Source organism: Sycon ciliatum, chromosome 7 (assembly GCF_964019385.1).
Source record: "Sycon ciliatum chromosome 7, ocSycCili1.1, whole genome shotgun sequence".
Lineage (NCBI taxonomy): Eukaryota > Metazoa > Porifera > Calcarea > Leucosolenida > Sycettidae > Sycon > Sycon ciliatum.
This window is the reverse complement of record NC_088649.1, coordinates 28,816,857-28,831,965: the sequence shown is the minus strand read 5'-3', so window position 1 is coordinate 28,831,965 and position 15,109 is coordinate 28,816,857. Positions and strand designations below refer to the sequence as shown.

General features: G+C 46.0%; 2 long non-coding RNA genes across 2 annotated transcripts; both read left to right on the top strand.

Annotated features, from left to right (window-relative positions):
- Window positions 1–4,014: 4,014 nt before the first annotated feature.
- Window positions 4,015–5,669, top strand: LOC135820648 (uncharacterized). The gene is made up of 2 exons (XR_010554160.1): window positions 4,015–4,339; window positions 4,922–5,669. It is a non-coding gene; the product is annotated as an uncharacterized LOC135820648 (long non-coding RNA).
- Window positions 5,670–6,926: 1,257 nt separating this feature from the next.
- On the top strand, window positions 6,927–9,706 carry LOC135821280 (uncharacterized). Its single transcript, XR_010554327.1, has 2 exons — window positions 6,927–7,247; window positions 9,106–9,706. It is a non-coding gene; the product is annotated as an uncharacterized LOC135821280 (long non-coding RNA).
- The last annotated feature ends 5,403 nt before the right edge of the window (window positions 9,707–15,109 follow it).

Sequence of the window (15,109 nt, the reverse complement as noted above, 5' to 3'; positions counted from 1 at the left end):
CTCATTTGTTTCATACAAGACGAGTCAATGGTTTGGTCTGGCTTAGGATCTTTCGCTGTAGAAGAAATCTATTCGTGTCTCTATTGGAGAAATAATTGTATTCACTCGTTATAAAATAGGGTTAAGACAAACTCATAGAACAGATACCATCGGTCCCTTGATGTTCATCCTAAAGTAGCCCTTGGCGGATTATGCCGGCATTATTAAAATTTTGGCATAATCTTGGGATTTCGTCAAAAAATAATGCTCCGGCATATACGGATTCCAACGTGTAAGGTCGGCATAATCTTTCGGTTTAGACAAAAAATTATGCTTAGGGCATCATACAGCTTTGTCCTCCGGCATAATATTAGGCCTGTGGGGATTGCCCTATCAAAAATTTGATAATAATAATAATAATAATAATAATATATGGATTTCAACGTGTAAGGTCAGTATAATCTTTCGGTTTAGACAAAAATTATGCTTAGGGCATGGCCGTGTGTGTGCGTGGTTTCTCAATGCACTATGTACAGCGTGAATACATAGTGGAACCGAGCATAATTCAGCATAATTGTGGCATAATCAAAAGCATAATTTGACGATTGGCCGAGCATAGTCCGCCAATGGCTATCCTAAAGAGGTTTGACTGGATATCATTCATACTCCCCCAAAGTCGTGTAACATTCTATTATTATGGAGTGCCTTGTTTATCTCTCAGTACCTCCAACCATATATCCTTTCCCCTTATATCCTCAGGATCAGTGTAGTTGTTGGAACGAGGTGTCGGACAATGTATTTGTTTACATTTTAATACATGTTTATTGTTCCTACTTTGCTGTGTTGTTTTAGACAATCGTGGACTTGTAACACTTTGAAGTCATTGAACAGCTTCCAAAAATTTTATTGACATCAACAGGATTACAATTTCAGTACAATATGATGCCGGATGACCTTATCACGACAACCCATGACTACAATTATAAACACAGAATCAACAAAAACATCAGCGGCACGCACCTGGTTACAATTCTCAAGTAAATGTGATTTAGGGTGTGGACATCTGAATTTTCTGAAAGACAAGACAATTTTAAGACAGAGCCATGAAATTCTGCAACAGTAACATCCACAGAATGACATGCGTATAAAAGAAAGTATCACCGCCACTACCCATATGATTCCCCCTGCAGAAGAACATGAATATGCAAGACTATATATGTAGTGCCATTTTCTGCAAGGAAAGGCTTGCACATCAATGCGTAAAATACGGTATTGAATTTGATAATGATGCACATGTACATATATATATATATATAGAGGCATTCCATTGGTGACACAATTATTATAAAATAATATCAAGAGTGCATAAACTGTTTATGGACTCTTGGTTCCAGTATCTACGCGATCTCTGAATTCTGGCGCGTGAAGGCCGTGAACTCTAGTTCCGTACGAAAGTTCATTTCAAACCAGAGGGAAAGTCTAAGTGCGGTGTTTGATTTTCCGCAGTGCGCGGACTGCAGCTGAATGATAATAATGAAAGCAGCGCGCCGCGCATCTGGCCCATAGAAAAGAGATCACAGTTGCACACTCTTGTTTATGGACTCTTGTCTAGTCTTGATAATATCCTTAGCTAAAAAAACAAAAGAAATTATAGCAATAAAAACTGCTTTATGGCAGTTTTCTAAAAAAAGTTATTGTGTTCTAGTCCATGGACCCCGTCTAAAAAGTAAGAAATTAACGAAATGTGATAGCCGAAAATTAAAATTTCACACAAAACCTCACAATAATCACAACACTTGAGGATCTTAGTTTTAAAAAAATACTGCTTTCAGCACTTGTTTAGTCTGACCAAGAGTCCATCTTGGTCTGACACTTCACGGGTGACTTGTACGAGTACTGCGCCAACATGCATGAATAGAAAAGAGGACCACGAGGGGAAAAGGTCTTCTCACTTTTCATCCTGTGTGTGATTATTGTGAGGTTTTGTGTGAAATTTTAATTTTCGGCTATCACATTTCGTTAATTTCTTACTTTTTAGACGGGGTCCATGGACTAGAACACAATAACTTTTTTTAGAAAACTGCCATAAAGCAGTTTTTATTGCTATAATACATGTAGCTGTGAAAACAATATACGGAAGGAGGTAAAATGGCTGTGAAGCAATCCGAATATCTGCCATGATCATGCTGAGGATTTGCATCCCCTCACGGCCTCAGTTAGTTTCTGTCAGAGACTTAGAGAGTGCTTTCTTTATTACTCCGCTGCTCGCTAAAAACGACCTGGATACTGTAAAAACAGAAGTTTTCGGTGGTGTTTTATTTTCGGTAACTTCGGTACAGGAAATTTTCACCGATAATAAAACGCACCGAAAAATTCGGTACAACCGATACTGTGTATGTTGTCATATAAATTTGTATAAGTTGTATCAAACCGCGCGAATATCATGGTGACGTAGCCAAATCAGCAAGATGTTGTCGCATCACTGACTTCTTGGGATGAACCAAAGGCATTTCGCGAGTCGCGTGCGATGCGACTCGCGAAATACCATTCACAGAAGAAGTCAGCGATGCGACAAAGTCTTGCTGATTTGGGTATGCCACCACGGTATTCGCGCGGGCGGTACAACTTCTATATAACGATAGGCAACTCTTGAACCTTTGTACAACTTTGCAGTAGAAAAGGCCAACATCGTACGCCAAATCGCTTGTCGCATAGCAAAAGTTGAGCCAAGCTCAACTTCCGCGATGGCCCTGTTGCGGAAGTTGAATGGGGTCCGCGATGGTTGCGTTTCGGGGATTTCCCGGTTTCGCGGCTGTCGCACCGCGTGTCGCATCGCAAAAAAGCGGGATTCACAGAAGCTTTTTTTGCGATGCGACACGCGATGCGACGCGATCTGCGACCTATGCGTGCGAGTCGAACTCGCGAAATGCAATTCACAGAAGAAGTCAGCGATGCGACAACGTCTTGCTCATTTGGGTACAGTCCGTGCGCCAAGCTGCAAGGGGAGGTATATTATGCTCGGCGGGATTCACAGAAGCTTTTTTTGCGATGCGACACGCGATGCGACGCGATCTGCGACTGATGCGTGCGAGGCGAACTCGCGAAATGCAATTCACAGAAGAAGTCAGCGATGCGACAACGTCTTGCTCATTTGGGTACAGTCCGTGCGCCAAGCTGCAAGGGGAGGTATATTATGCTCGGCAGGCCGCGAAAGAGAGGCTTACTGGAAGACTAAAGGCCAATTCACAATACAACTTTCTGCGACGCAACACGCGATCTGCGACAGTTGCAACAAGAAACTGCCTGTCGCGAGCTGTCGCAAGCTGTCGCAATGCACCTGTCGCAGAAGTTGAAGAAAGTTCAACTTTTGCGACATGCGACACGCGACATAACAAATGGAGTACAGTTTCGACCCTGGGTGCACGTGCAGTGTACGTGCAGTGCACGTGCATAATACTACTCATGCATGAGGATGTCGCAAACATGAAGAATATTGTGAACCGTGTGGCGCTGTCGCAGCTCGTCGCATAGGTCGAAACTCGCGTGTCGCGTCGCAGAAAGTTGTATTGTGAATCGGCCTTTCACAATACAACTTTCTGCGACGCGACATGCGACTTGCGACAGTTGCGACAAGAAACTGCCTGTCGCGAGCTGTCGCAAGCTGTCGCAATACACCTGTCGCAGAAGTTGAAGAAAGTTCAACTTTCGCGACATGCGACACGCGACATACACAAATGGAGTACAGTTTCGACCCTGGGTGCACGTTCAGTGCACGTGCATAGTACTACTTGTGCATGAGGATGTCGCAAACATGAAGAATATTGTGAACCGTGTGTCGCTGTCGCAGCTCGTCGCATGTGTCGCAAGTCGAGTCGATTGTCGCGTCGCAGAAAGTTGTATTGTGAATCGGCCTTTAAGGCCGATTCACAATACAACTTTCTGCGACGCGACACGCGATTTGCGACAGTTGCAACAAGAAACTGTCTGTCGCGAGCTGTCGCAAGCTGTCGCAATGCATCTGTCGCAGAACAGTCCGTGCGCCAAGGCCCTTGAGAGACCGATTTTCATTTTCTCGCGGGAATCGTAGCCTCCAAGGCGCCGCACCTGCGGGCTTGTTTTCTGTTGATTTCGCCTACCTTCGAATGGTGAATATTTCAATGAAATTTGCTGCTTAGAGCCCTTCTAGTCTCGTCAGGAGACCTTTCCTACACTAAAGAGATGGCTCGGAGTGATGTAGACACCTATGGCGGTACCCTGGAAAGTTATTTTGGAGCTTGCAGTTCGTGAGCAGCCACCAAGGACGAATGTCTCACTTTTGTAATTGCTGAAACGAGGAATATGGTCACCAATTTCACACCAGGTAAGGCATTTACCCATCGCGGACACTAAAGCCGCTTTGTGGGGTGATAGAACAAAGCTTTATCTTTCGAATGCACAAGAAATTAGCGTGATACTTATGTGCCCCACAATTGCACCTGAAATAAACCACGCACAGGCAATATTGTGATTTTATGAGAAGAGACAATTGAGCATGCTCTAATTCGTCATGAACTGTTGTGTTACTTTTCAAACACCACTCCGAGTGAGCATCTACCAATCCTTTATCAAGTTTACAGGGACATTTGAGCTTAGGGGATAGAGGTGGGATATTTCACCAGCTGAAGTACTAGTTTTTTTCTGAATTTGTTGACTACTAGGTTGCATAGTGTAAATATGTCAGTATAATGTGCATGATTGTGGTGAAATTCTGAGCATCTAATTATTATAGGCACCACAGCACTGGTGCATACCCATTAATAGCTCTCCTAGATCCTGCTCTCTGACTTTTTTCTTGCATTGCACGACTATCAAATTCAAGAGTCGTCGAATGAAATGAAGGAGCAAATTTGTTGCAGCCAATTAACTGCATCAGTTCTGTTTTCCTTTGCTGTTCTTCTTTCAGTGTGGTGACTTCTGATACATGAGGCAATGGCATGAAGTCAATAGTTTGCAGTATGTGCAATATGCGGCAGTCCCTCTGTCAATGGACCTGTGACAGCTGAAGCCCAGATGTTGCAGTTTGATGTCTATGGCCAGCAGCAATCTAATGTTGTCGCACCTTTCCTTCCACACACAGCAATGCTGAATATGTCATGGACAGACATCGCTAAACTGCCTATTTGAAGAAGCATCACAATTCTTGTCTGCCAATAAACAACAGACTAGCCAACTATAATTATTACAGTTTGGAGGTCGGAGACGCGAGCCCGTGAACATATTGCGCCAACTGCAATGAAGAAGGCCTTAGTGATCTGGGTTTATTACCATTCTCGTGTGGATAACTATGGCGTTGTGATCCAAGTCATATGGACTATAAAATGCCTTAGACGTGAGATAGTGAAAGTACTGTGATTGACCCCGACGACAGCAAGCCAACAGTGGATATGAACCACACCACCAGCATCATTCTGCACACCAGGAGAATCCAATACATATAGCTGCCAACTCTGATGGTATAGACCCGATAACTTGTTTTGTTACTCTAAGATTGGTATACAATTATACATGTACTAGTGCAATCTCTATCCGTATGCGTAATGCACTGTATTTGTTTCCGGTGACTGGAGGTAGTTTATCATAGCACTGTTTTATGTCCTGGTTTTGTTGAAGATAAGCATTATCCAGTTAACTTGTTAGGTACCGTATCAGTCTGCTCTTTCAGCATTTGGCGTTGTGTCAGGGTGGTTGGCGGTGTCGCGGGTCATTCCGCAGTCCGCAAAGTTGACGTTCTCGGCAACGGAGCGACTCAGTAGGCAATTGATCACCGATAAATATGCTGTCATTGGTATCACGGTGCACCACAAATTGTGACAATGGCATATGGTGTGAATATCATTATGTTATTCTGCAGCGAGTCCTTGTCGTGTAGCTTGCGAGAATTATTGCATACGGTCATTACGTGCATAATGCATAGTACTGTCTGTACACTCAAGTTTCAAGTCCAGTCCATTTTTTGGAAATATGGGCTGGACACTAACGAGGGCCTGGTGACGTGTTCATAGGGCTGAGTTATGCCAAATGGTGCCATTGGCTGGGAGTGAAAGCCTTGCCCAACGCCTGCACCCTAAAAAATGTACCGAAAATACTCAAATTCGACGGCTGCTGAGAATCTAGGAAGATGCCGGACCACAGCGAAACAAGTCATCTGGCTGAAAAACGGAATACACCATTGCATTGCCACGGCTAAGCGCAATTTTTAGGCTCACCACACAGGTAGCGAAATGCCAAAACAAACGAGCCATAGACACAAACCCATTTTCCAAAATTGCCCACCATTGAGAATGCGACTCAAAAAGTACCCGCAAACTGCCCAGTGCGGAAAATGAAAAGTCAACTTTTAGACGACTTTTTTGAATCTGGCGCATGGACTGAGAAGTTGAAGAAAGTTCAACTTAATTTTGCGACATGCGACACGTGACACGCGACGTACACAAATGGAGTACAGTTTCGACCCTGGGTGCACGTGCAGTGTACGTGCAGTGCACGTGCATAGTACTACTTGTGCATGAGGATGTCGCAAACATGAAGAATAGTGAACCGTGTGTCGCTGTTGCAGCTCGTAGCATGTGTCGCAAGTCGCATGTCGCGTCGCAGAAAGTGAATCGGCCTTTAAGCGGGATTCACAGAAGATTTTTGGCGATGCGACACGCGATGCGACGCGATCTGCGACGGACACGTGCGATGCGAACTCGCGAAATACCATTCACAGAAGAAGTCTGTGATGCGACAACATCTTGCTGATTTGGCTACGTCACCATGATATTCGCGTGGTTTGATACAACTTGTACAAATTTATAAGCAACTCTTGAACCCTTGTACAACTTTGCTTTAGAAAAGGTCAAAATCGTACGCCAAATCGCTTGTCGCATCGCATCGCATCGCAACAGTCCGCAGGGATCCGTGCGCCAAGGGGTACTCAAGGGCTGATTTTATTTGCAACCGCGGGAAACGAAGTCACCAAGACGCCTTCATTTGAGGCTTTTGGAATTGGAGAATTTATTGAATTTAGGTATGGCTCTCGTCCCTTCTAGAGAACTAACCAAGACCCTGTGGGGGCAGAAGGAGACTTCTTTGGCTCCGTGAATACACTAGCTATGCGGTGGTCTAGTTAGTTTGAGTGTGTGGTTCGTATTCAAAGTGTTCCAAGCCGCAGTTCACTCGAAGGTCATCGTGGATACGTCTGCACTTGAAAATCAAGGCTGGAAAGGACTGCCTGGTGTGTCCGAACGGTATGTTTTGCACTGAAGGCATTTTTTGTATGAATTGTTGAAAGTGTCTACTTGTTCGAAATGCAAAAGACATGGTCGTAGATCCTTGGCCCACAACACCCCACTAAATAAACTATGACCTGTCGTGAAATTATGTGAAATTGATCAACACAATCATACACAAATTATCCTATGGCAAAGTACTGCAAATGCAAATAATAGCATCCCTTTACCTAGGTCATGTTTGTAGGGCCTTATGCCACATCTTTGCATGATTTCCTCATGCAAATCGTGTGCCTAGCTTCGAAAACACATTGCGCTAAGTGCCGAATATATACCTGTGAATCAGAACAACAGCACTCACTATTGCTTTCATGAGTGGTAATGGTCAGCTGAAAGGAAACTTCTATCCATCAACTCATAAGTAAAGTAATGACTAATCTCCTTGCTGCGCATGTGGTTCCTTCGTATTTACATGTACCGTAAAGTACCGCCAGAGCGCCCCACCATCTCGTCCTTTCGGGGTCGTATTGTGGGGGTGGTCTCCGGTCTGTAGGTTATACGACACGAACTTTGTACACATATTGCACGTTCTGCAGACAATCTGTGCCTTCGAGCGGACACGAGCTCCACACAAAAACCTGCTTAGTGTGACCTTAGTACACTAAGTTGCTCACACCGTACGAACTTCGTTGCACTCTGCCACACGATTTTCCTTTCCCTGGCTGTATTATATAAATCTGTCGCAGCAAAATCAAGGTGGGGCGCTCTCGCGGTACTTTACGGTATGTGCGCCTCTCTGTGTTCGGTGAATGATTTTGAATATTTGCGCACGACTTCAGGATAGTGCACATTGTATGCATGTACCTGCATATGTAATCCTTTCATGATTTAAGAATTAGGAGAGCCGTGCTTCTCATCACCGTGGACAAGTAAATGTCGGCCAATTACGTAGCGTTTGGAGATTTGCACAAGTACAGTTGCGTGTCGATTATGCGGCAACCGCGGAATAAAATGAATATTCTGGACGACTGAAGCTACAAAGCCATCTTGTGTTAACTTAACAGATAAAAAAGACAGTACTTCGAAGTACCTGTATTTATCACTAGTATTACCCTGAGACAGTCGTGCTCATCTCTAGAGACTGGCTTGTATTTAACTCTACGTAATGGCAACTTTCATGATGCTGACTGTCTACATTTACTTGAAGTAGGACTATATACTAAATATAAGGTCTATAAGCTGTCAGTGCGGTGCTGTTGGATACCCGACATGCCATGTGACTGACCGCCAGATACTAGTAAACGACATGCGATTGTACCGGTCACAGTGTAGCTGGGTTTTCACGACAATTTGAAACTTATACGATTGTGAGAAAAGTTCAGAAACCACACTTACACATACACACACACGCACGCACACACACACACATGCGCGCACGCGCGCGTGTGCACACACACACACACCTGTCCTGTTCTGTTGAGCCACTACCACAACTTAGCACAAGGATCGCATCGGCCCCAAAGGGGCAGTAGAGCGAAAGTGAGAGGTGTTGGCTTCGAGTTCACCTATCTCTACGGTGAACGCAACCTCGATCGAAAGTCATGCCAAACGGATTTATCTACCACACGCGCGCGCGTGCGCGTATACAAAACGGAGGAAGGATTACTTACTCTCCCTGTATGATGTTTCTGTTGTATTCGTGAACAATGTCATTGATGTTTTTTCCATGCATGTTTTTGAATATGCGAGCATAACTTCCAACATCAAGCACATTCTTGCTTCTCATCAGCATGTACAAGTTTATGTTGGGCAGTTATGTAGCGTTTGTTTTACCGGCTGCGTTTGTTTTACCGGCTGCGTTTGTTGGTGCTTGCAGGTCATTGGCATGCTGTCTGTTTCACAGAAGCTCGTGTAACAGGTTCACCGTACAGCTATGAATGCAATGTAGCGCGTTGAAGCCACTTCGGTATGACGTGATGCCTAATTTCCTGGTTGTACCAAAATTGCGAGTATGCAAGTGATCGTCAAGCCTGCCCCTGTACAGTAGCCGTCTTGCCTTGTTACGCCTGGTTCTGACTCTGCGTTCTCGTTTACTCCATGCAATGTTACAAGGAATACTGCTCCCTTCTCAAGCAATTCATTCGCAACAAAACGCTCGGCTATGCCCTGTAACTTTGCTGTGCGGTTTGTGCTTTGTCAATGTTGTGTACCAGTTCATGATCTGTGCTTGCTGGTCTGTTTGTTTTCTCTCGCACAATTGAGGCGCTGTAGCACAGTGTACAGTGTCGATCATCCTGCCCAGGCTCTGATTTCACGTACCACAGTACGGTTTCTCTTGTTGCTCACTGTAATGTGCATGATACAAGCTCCTTGGTACTCCATCATCACCTGGTGCTGTTGCTGCCATTGTTGGACCCTGCTGATATCCTTCTCGCAATGCCCGAACGTTGTTCCAACAAATGCACAACTCGCTCTTAGTTGTCATATTCGGTTTGGTCTCGTTCCAGTCTTTCGAATTGAGTGAGTGGGTTAACTTGTATGAAGTGGTGGAGCAAAAGCCGTGTGCCGGCAAACATTCAATGTCCGGGTGTAATGACGCACCAAGGTCCCGGGACTTGCGTCCAATTCCTGAGTGATTTTTGTGTGCCTAGCCTCTAGGTATCATACCATATTTGTTTGGTTCAACCGTTTTGGATGCCCACTGCAATACCATTCACTGTATTATGTGTGTATGTTATCCAAGAAATCTCCCATATTTTTGGGTGGACAAACCTCGCCATAAGTCAGTAACCTGGCATTTTGCACTAACAGAACTCCTAGGATATCAGCGCCGTCTCAGTACCTGGGGACAGTTGTAAAGAAAAAGAAAAAATATCCTTGGCCCACAATGCCCCACTAAATAATCCGAAGGGTGTCGCGAAGACGACAATTTCCTTACCTTTCTTTCGTGGACGAAAAAAGACACTTCGCTTCGTCCGTTGCGCATGAAACGAAACATGAGGGTAGTGTTTATCAATTAGAATAGGTATCATGCACGAAGGAATGGCGAAAAGGTACTATGCTCGAGCGCTGGTCGTCGTCTTGTTTGTCAATTTTGAGTCCCATTGAGAATTTTCTTCTCCAGACCTCTCAAATTTCCCGCGGTTGCAAATAAAAGTGCAACTTCTAGACGACTTTTTTGAATTTGGCGCACGGACTGGCAAAAGTTGAGCCAAGCTCAACTTCTGCGATGGCCTGCGATGGCCCAGTTGCGGCAGTTGTGTGGAGTGCGACATGACTGCGATTTGGGGTTTTCCCGGTTTCGCGCCTGTAGCATCGTGTGTCGCATGCGACGCATTTTTCCCCCCTTTTTATTTTCCCAGTACATGTACGTAGGTATTTTACTACTCCGTGGTTTTTCCACAACTTCATTCTTTTTACCAACTGTGCGCCATGCCCTGGGTTATCAAAATGGGTGCCTCATTATTTTTTAATTATAATACCATTGCATTTATAATACGACTGTAGACAATTTTTTATCCACTGCACATGCGGCAAGCTGCGACAGCGACACACGGTTCACAATACTGTAAAATCAACTAATTTTCGCTGGCAATTTAATTTCGCTGATTTCGCCGCTGAGTATTATTATTATTATTTGTTTTACATCGGAAGCTCAACAGTGCAGCTGCACAAATATGAAGAGGCCGATGGGACGGAAAAAATAAATAAATAAAAATAAACAATGTATACACATCAGTGTACATGTTCATACATCAGTGTAAATGTTCGAATGTTTAGATAACAAAGGGGGATGAGTGGTGAACATAAAGAAAAAAGTAGAATAACGTATGCTGAATGAACCTGGGCAATATAATTATACAAGGTACCAACCGGCCAAAGTAAATCGCAGGCCAAAATTTGTCATAGAAGCAAATGATTATTGAGCCATGCCTGCATGTGAGGGCAACAAATACCAATCGATTTCTTTTTTGAGAACCCCAATCGGCCGAAGTTAAATGACGCCAAAAGTTTCATTTCGAGATCGGCCAAAGTTTCTCACCGGCCAAAATTTGTTGATTTACAGTATTCTTAATGTTTGCGACATCCTCATGCACAAGTAGTACTATGCACGTGCACTGCATGTGCACCCAGGGTACCAGTACTCCATTTGTGTATGTCGCGTGTCACATATCTCGCATGTCGCAAAAGTTGAACTTTCTTCAACTTCTGCGACAGGTGCATTGCGACAGCTCGCGACAGTACAGGCAGTTTCTTGTCGCAACTGTCGCAAATCGCGCGGGTAGAGCGAAACTGAGCACCCTGGGATGCGGGCAGTTTTTTAGTTCTCCCGGGTCCAAAATCTCACCACCAGGCGGGCTGATCAAAACGTCTGCCGGGTCTGCAGCCTACAAACGTGGATCTGCTGACCCTGTGCTGTCGACGACATGTCCGGTGAAAACGGTTCTTCCGCGAAAATGGTTCCAGGCATACATCGGTTACCCCCTGGAACCGTTCCACCCTTAACGCGAAAACAGTTTTCTCCGCGAAAACGGTTCTTCCACACATTTCCTGCATCTATGGCCCTCTTGGAACCGTTTTCGCGGATGGGGTCTCACCGCGAAAACGGTTCCTCCGCGGAAACGGTTCCACACATTTCCTGCATCTATGGACCGTTTTCGCAGATCGATATGCATCCTCGAAATCAGTTCCCAATCATGAGTTGTGCTTTCGGTTTTTTATCTTCAAAACGTCCTGAAGATGTCTTCTCTTGGTGGTAATGGGGCGTGTTACGACGAAGTCTTGCAAGCATTGCTTGCAAACGCCTGCCTCGTTTCCTGCAGACGACTTCGCCTTGGATCGTGGGTCCTTTTTCGCCAAACAGATGAAGGCCTACCACAATGGATCACAGACGACGGCCAACAAAAGGAGATCTTGCATCCATGCCACTCGCATGATATGTCTGGTCACCTTGGCCGTGATAAGAGAGGAGGAAGGTCTGTGAGAGATGAGTAACTAATATTACTTGGATTTATTTATTTTCAGTCTCAAATCAGTGAAAGTCGAGAGGATGGTAGTGTGTGGTGTAAGTAAGGGAGTTAGTGCATCGCATTTAATTATTATTACTTTCAACCGTCTTCATGAAGGACCACACACAAAACTGACCACAACTGACAAGGCTTCTGTTGGCATATCAGTACAGTAATTGCCCCGGATTAACTCACTTCATATACATGTAAGCACGCATCTAATTTTCCACCATATATGACTGTACAGACTTTCAACCCGGGTTGAAAATTCTCATGTTAACCCTTTAAGAGCCGCCCCATACTTGAATGCGTCGTAAACGACGCATTCAAATGCAAAACTTCAAAAGATCGTAACTCAGTCCAATCTCGCTCAAATCCAGTGATAGAAATATCCAGGGCGAAGAGAAATCTCTCACCTGTCGGGAGAACAATCCGCGAAGCGCTGCGAGCAACGGTTCCTGAGATAAATCACTCGTAAGTTGAGCCGCGATCGCGGCAATTTCAAAAGCGCGCAGTGGGACTTTAGTATTGAGAATTTTGAGACTTTTCGTCAAGCTGGCTTACTCGAATTTGCACGGGTTTCACTGTTGATATTGTCAAGAGTACACAGCGAAAAAAATGGAACTCCACGATCGAGTAAAATGAAATATCTGGAGCGGGACGCAATTGGACGCATTTGGGGCATTTTTCGTACTGTCGCTGCGATCTAGCGCTGGATAGACGGTGTGCTGTCTATCATGATCGACCTCATTCTCTTCCTCTCGCGGAGACCTTTCCAGGAAGCCCTAGATTGTGAGGATTGAGTGAGTAGAACTGAAGCTATGATCCAAAGAACACGAAAAAATGCACAATTTTGAAAATTTCCTGTGGCTCTTAAAGGGTTAACACACCCTTAAGGCCGATTCACAATACAACTTTCTGCGACGCGACATGCGACTTGCGACACATGCGACGAGCTGCGACAGCGACACACGGTTCACAATATTTTTCATGTTTGCGACATCCTCATGCACAAGTAGTACTATGCACGTGCACTGCACGTACACTGCACGTGCACCCAGGGTCGAAACTGTACTCCATTTGTGTATGTCGCGTGTCGCATGTCGCAAAAGTTGATCTTTCTTCAACTTCTGCGACAGGTGCATTGCGACAGCTTGCGACAGCTCGCGACAGGCAGTTTCTTGTCGCAACTGTCACAAATCGCGTGTCGCATCGCAGAAAGTTGTATTGTGAATCGGCCTTAAGGCCCGGGTTCCACTGCGGCTCCGCAGTACATGCAGCGGAGCAGCGCGGTTCCACTGACACTCACCATTCGCGGTACCGCGGTCGTGCTCCACACTTTTTGATGACGTTTCATTTACCTGCAAGTGCAGTGCTTGAACAAAGGAAAATTCGAAATTTAACATTTCCTGGCATTTTCAGGAGGTCAGTATGGATACGACGGTATTTCCGCTCGTGTTTTGAAGGAATGCGCTAGAGAACTTGCCAAGCCACTGTGTCAGCTCTTTGCTCTTTGCTTCCAGCACGGAGTCCAGCCACAAATGTGGAAGACTGCCAGCGTGGTTCCAATCCACAAGCGATCTTCACGATCCGCCCTAAGGAATTATCGTCAAGTTTCACTGCTGAGCATAATCTCTAAGATCATGGAGAGCGTTATCAATCGTCAGCTCATGAATCACCTTGAGCGTTACAAACTCCTGACACCCCACCAGTTCGGGTTTCGTCGCCGCCTCGGGACCTCAGATGCGCTACAGGCTCTACCCCACGCCTGGATCACAGCCGTCGGACGAGGCGGTGCAGCACGTATTCTAGCCGTGGATATTGCCGGAGCATTCGATCGTGTGTCCCATGCTGGCCTCCTCCACAAAGTCCGCCATCTTGGCATTGGCGGCCCCCTGCATACTTGGCTCTCTTCCTACCTAGGTGGACGGTCCATTCAATGCTTGGTGGGCGGCCAAACCTCATCGCTGTATACCATATCAGCAGGAGTTCCCCAAGGGAGCATACTCGGCCCTACACTCTTCCTGATTTACGTGAACGACGCCTCAGAGACCCTGTCACCCGGAGCCCACCTGGAGGCGTATGCCGACGATAGTACCTTGTATAGCCTGATATCCCTCGACACATCCCCAGCCGACGCAGCATTGAGCCTCCAGACTTCTGTGGATCGCTTGCATCAGTGGGGCCGCAGATGGCGCATCTCCTTCGAACCGTCGAAGTCCCAAGCCATGACCGCCACTCTCCGCAGAACCCCCATCAATTTGCCTCGCATTGTCTTCGGCGGCACTCCTGTCCTTGAGGAGAAGGCTCTCTCTTTACTTGGAGTGACCTTTGACTCGAAGCTGTCATTCAGCACTCATCTCCGGAAGGTTGCCACTCGAGCCAAACAACGCCTGGGCTTCCTGCGCCGTGCAGCGCACATTCTCTCTCCAGCCGGCCGCACCACAGTATACAAGGCATTTGTTCGACCAGTGATGGAGTATGCCCCCCTCATCTGGATAGGTGCTCCGCCCAGCTACCTGCAACGCCTGGATCATATCCAACGCTGTGCTCTGCGAATCATCGGTCCAGGTGCACTATTACCTAGCCTGGCCATCCGTCGTACTGTTGCCTCGCTTGCCTGCCTATACAAGCTGCATTACCTGCCTGGCCCTCCGCAGCTACTCTCTGTTTTGCCACCTCGCCATTTCCCCTCATCCAGCCCCAGAACTCGCAGCGAGCATGTTAGCGTCATTGGCCATGATCACCAGCTCCAACACCAGCTGCTTGCATCTGTCCCGCTGGCATTAAAGCGCTCGTTCCCACACTGCAGTATTAGTGACTGGAACTCCCTCCCCGCCGCTCTTCTGTCCCAGCCTCCCCACAGCAAGG